Source organism: Physeter macrocephalus, chromosome 17 (genome assembly GCF_002837175.3).
Source record: "Physeter macrocephalus isolate SW-GA chromosome 17, ASM283717v5, whole genome shotgun sequence".
Classification (NCBI taxonomy): domain Eukaryota; kingdom Metazoa; phylum Chordata; class Mammalia; order Artiodactyla; family Physeteridae; genus Physeter; species Physeter macrocephalus.
The window spans coordinates 9256495-9261493 of NC_041230.1; the positions used below are offsets into that span (position 1 = coordinate 9256495).

Consider the following 4999-nt stretch of genomic DNA (forward strand, 5'->3'; position numbering starts at 1 on the left):
AAACGTAGGGAGGATAGCTAGTGGGAAGCAGCCGCATGGCACAGGGAGATCAGCTCGGTGCTTTGTGACCACCTAGAGGGGTGGGATAGGGAGGGAGGGAGGGAGGGAGGGAGGGAGGGAGACGCAAGAGGGAAGAGATATGGGAACATATGTATATGTATAACTGATTCACTTTGTTGTAAAGCAGAAACTAACACACCATTGTAAAAGAGTTATACTCCCATAAAGATGTTAAAAAAAAAAAAAGGGACAGTAAGGGGGTAACACCCCCGTTCCAGGAAAGCCCCGCCTCTTTCCCGGAAAACTACTGCCTATGCCTCTCCATCATTCGTCTCACTCCTCCCTGCACTGTCCTTACTCCTTAAGAGCCTCCCACCCTCCCAAGAGGAAGGGGATATGGGGATATATGTATACGTATAGTTGATTCACTTTGTTATACAACAGAAACTAACACAACATTGTAAAGCAATTATACTCCAATAAAGATGTTAAAAAAAATAAAATAAAATTCATTTTAAAAAAAAAAGGCAAATCCCTCTCACCGTTAAGGTTAAGAAGTTGATTTGTCAACTAAGTTCTGCTTCTCCAGTCTCTGGCTGTTGGATAAAGCTTGTGCTGCTTCAATCTGAGCTTCGGTTTCCTTTTTTGGCTGTGCAAACCCAAATGGAAAAAGAATCTTCCCCGCTGAGGCGGGGGTCTCAGCCTGGTTAGAGCCCAAGTGGGGGTCCATGTGACCTAGTAGAGTAACACATCTATTCATTCATTCATTTATTCATTCACCCACCAATCCATCCATTGATCATCCCTTCTATATACTTACTTAATAAATAAACACTTCTGGAATACCAAATATACCCCAGGCTCAGTGCTAAGTGCTTTACAGATATAATCTGATTTATCCTCACACCTATACTTCAGGAGGGATGGGTTTTAACCCCATTTTACAGGTGATAAAACTGAGCAAGCAATAAGAAGACCTTTCATATATCGAGTACATACTTTGTACTAAATACTTTATACGTGTGACCTTGCTTGACCCTCGTAACAACCCTCTGAGTTCAGGGCTATTAAAATCGCCTTTTCGTTAATGAGGAAACTGAGGCTCAGAGATGCCCCTTTCCTTCGTCCGTGATCGACATCACACCCAGGGTGACTTTCCACACAGCTGAGATGCATCCCGTGTCTTCTCTGAACCACGCGGATGCTGAGATGCGCTGTGAAATGACATCCTTTGACACTCCTAGGTCACAACCACGACATACAAATAAATGAAGGATCTCAGAAGGTGAAAGTGCAACAAGTGAGGAAAAAAATTATCCATCCCCAAATGACTCTGACACCAACGTTTTTTTAAAATCTGGAAATAAGATAAACATGCTCCTGGTAAATTCTGGTCTTCTCGTGTGGTACAGTGGTCAACCTCACCCCAGAGAGAAGGTGGAGGGCAGATAACCGGATGTGAGGCCTTCTTGATTTTATATAAATATATTTTTAAGAGATCAGCGTGTGCCCTCTCAGACACGGAACATTTCTGGAAATTTAAAAACACTGAATAAACATGAAATTGGAGGTCAAGCAGAGCAGCCTTGAACCTTAGGGCTGGAACGGCCCTTTCGGACTCTGAAGTTAGATGATTTTGTCACACAAATGGGAAAAGAAAGACCAGACAAATCCCACAAGGGTGGCCTATCTGGTCTATGGCTGGATGCTGCCCGAGCTGGTTGCCCCCTACCCATTAAGGAAATACACATAGTATATAAGAGCTGCACATCAATATGCATTGTTCTAAAGCAGCATTCATGAAATTTTGTTAAACTAAAAAAGCTGGCTGCAAAACAGTATGCATAGTACACTCTCCTTTTGCAGCAGAAAATGCACGTGTCTTTATTGATTTATAGGAATAGGAACAGGGAAAGAATCTGTCGGATGATGTACCAAAGTATCAGCAGTGGTCACCTCTGGAATAGTAGGGTTTTCCTCCATTTTCATTGCCTTTAAAAAAGTATCTCCAGGGGGCTTCCCTGGTGGCGCAGTTGTTGCGCGTCCGCCTGCCGATGCAGGGGACACGGGTTCGCGCCCCGGTCCGGGAGGATCCCACATGCCGTGGAGCGGCTGGGCCCGTGAGCCATGGCCGCTGAGCCTGTGCGTCCGGAGCCTGTGCTCCGCAGCGGGAGAGGCCACAACAGAGGGAGGCCCGCGTACCACCAAAAAAAAAAAAAAGTATCTCCATTGTCTACTTTCTTTTGCGCTGAATATACAGTATGTGTTCAATAAAGAAACAGTCCAGAGAATTCCCTGGTGGTCCAGTGGTTAGGACTCCAAGCTTTCACTGCTGAGGACCCGGGTTCAATACCTGGTTGGGGAACTAAGAGCTCACAAGCTGCACAGTGCGGGCAAAAATAAAATAAAATAAAATAAAATAATAAGAGTCTAAATGTAGGATGTAATGTGGCTCTATATTAATTAACATAGATGGATACTGAAGATTAGAAGATTAGAGTTTAAAAACAAATTAAAATGGTAAGTAGAGTATGATACTATTTTTGTTTAAAACTACATATATTTGAATGTAGATATGAAAATAGGGGGATGACAGGAGCTATGTGGTTGTCTCTGGGAAGCTCCACTGCCTACTTTACCTTTTCTACAAATAACGTGCAATGTACTCAAAATATGAAAAGGTGGCATATGATATTTTTAAAAAGCAGCCCCTACCAATTACAAGTCGCTCTGTTGGATTAAGAATGTAAAAACTTATTTTGTATAACATGGGTTAGAGAAATCTTGCCGAATATATCGATAAATGGAACAGCCAAGAAAAGAATCCTAAGAACAAAACCAAAACCAACAAACAAACAAACAAAACTCTACTAACAAAGTCCTGGGGCAAGGAATGATTTCTCTCTTGATTTCTTTTTCTTTTTTTAATTTTGGAGATTTCACCTTTAACTAATAACCCTCAACCCTGGCTTCATACCTTAGTCCACTTGTGCTGTTATAACAAAACACACACTGGGTGGCTTATAAGCAACAGAAATTTATATCTCACAGTTCCAGAGTCTGGAAGTCCCAGATCAGATGCCAACATGGTCAGGTTCTAGTGAAGACCTTCTCCCTGGTTCTCACTGGGTCCTCACATGGTGGAAGGGACTAGGGAGCTCTCTGGAGCCTCTTTTATAAATGCACTAATCCCACTCATGAGGGTCCATCCTCACGACCTAATCACCTCCCCTTTGGGAGGTGGGAGGTCCCACCTCCTAATACCATCACCGTGTGGGTTAGGATTTCAACATAGGAATTTTTTTTGAGGTGTGGGACAGACATTCAGACCATAGCAATACCTGCGACAGTGACGTTGGTGTCCACACTGCTGCGCGAGCTGGACTTGGAGTCTGAAGCCTTGCAGGTACAGATGCCCGAGTGTGCCCTGGAGAGACTGGAAATGAAAAGGGTCTGGCCCTCAGGCCTGGGGACCCCACTGATGCCCCAAGTGTATTGTGCAGGGGCCTGGGAGATGGCCAGGCAGATCCGGGTGGGGTTAGAACCGGCCACAAAATCTGAGTCTGGAGAGGTCATGGTGGGGGTGGCAGGGCCATCTGTACCAAGAGAAAAGTGTCCTAATTGGGACACTTAGCTCAGAGCTGGAAGCCACGCACGTTGAGGAGGGCACGCAGTAATACAACATAAAGGTTTGCCCGGTGAGTGAATGAATGAATGAATGAATGAACGAACAAACTATTGCAGTAGTCTCATCACTGTTGTGTCTTGTGTCCCTCATTGCCCCTTGTAGAATGTCAGCTCCATGAGGACAGGGATGCTTGTCTGTTCACCGCTTGGACTAGAATAACATTCAGCATACATGGCACACAGTAGGAGCTCATAATATAGTTTTCAAGAGAAGGGGAGGGGAGGGGAAAGAGAGAGAGAGGGAACTGGATTCAAGTTCCCATCTTTACTCCTGACACTATGAGATACCGGGCAAGATCCTCCTCTTTCTTTTTCCCTTTTTTTTTTTTTTTTTTTGTTGTTGTTATTAACTCCCCTTTCTTATCCTTGGTTTCCTTGTTTGTAAAATGAAGGCTCTCTGAAAATTCTTTCAGTTCTGCAAACATTTATGGTTTGGGGTCTGGAATTTCTGGGAGATTGGAGTCCTGTGACCTCCACCCGACTTTGGACTTGAGATAGGGCTAGTCTGAAAGTCCCTAAATGGGTACATGGTAGAGACTAGATAAACACCTGTTAAATACATAAATGATGAATGAACTTGTAGAATGTTAATAATAAGCACCTCAGGAGCCCTTAGGTGCCAGGCACTGTTCTAAGTTCTTAATATGAACTAACTCATTTAATCCTCACAGTGACCCAAAGAGATAGATACTATTGTGAGTCCCACTTTGCAGATGAGCAAACTGAGGCACACAGAAAGGTGAAGTAACTTGCCCAAAGTCACCCAGCTGAGAAATAGCAGAGTCAGGATTTGAACCCAGGCCGTCTATAGAGCTCCTGTTCTAAGCTATAAACAGTGGATGAACCAATGGACGGTTGAGCAGGAGGTACTGTGTGGTCAGAGGTGGGTCTGCTAAGGGGCAGGGAAACCCAGACTCACAGGCCACGTCAACCATGAGGGCTTCACTGAGCCTGGATCCCAGGTGGTTGCTGGCCTCGCAGTGCTGGGTGCCAGAGTTATTTCGTGTGATTGTGGGGATGGTGAGGGCCCTGCCATCCCTGGAGATTGCTGGTCCATCTCCCTCCCAAATCACCTAGAGATTTTGAAACCACCAGATGTCACATCATTGTTTGGGGAAACGCACGTCAAATTCAAGGAGTCCACATGCTCCACTGGGGCCAGGTTCTGGGCTGCGCAGCTTCTCTGGGGAGGAGAAAAGAGAAACAGAGGATGACAAGTCAGGAGGGGATCTGAAGCTCCAGGAATTATCAGGAGCAGAAAATACCCTGGGGCCTTGGAAACACCCCACCGCTGGCTTTGCTGGTCCCAAGA

General features: G+C 45.0%; 1 pseudogene; it reads right to left on the reverse strand.

Moving 5' to 3' along the window:
• LOC114484126 (carcinoembryonic antigen-related cell adhesion molecule 5-like) overlaps positions 1-3576 on the reverse strand; it is a 42526-nt pseudogene extending 38950 nt beyond the window's left edge.
• Positions 3577-4999: the final 1423 nt, after the last annotated feature.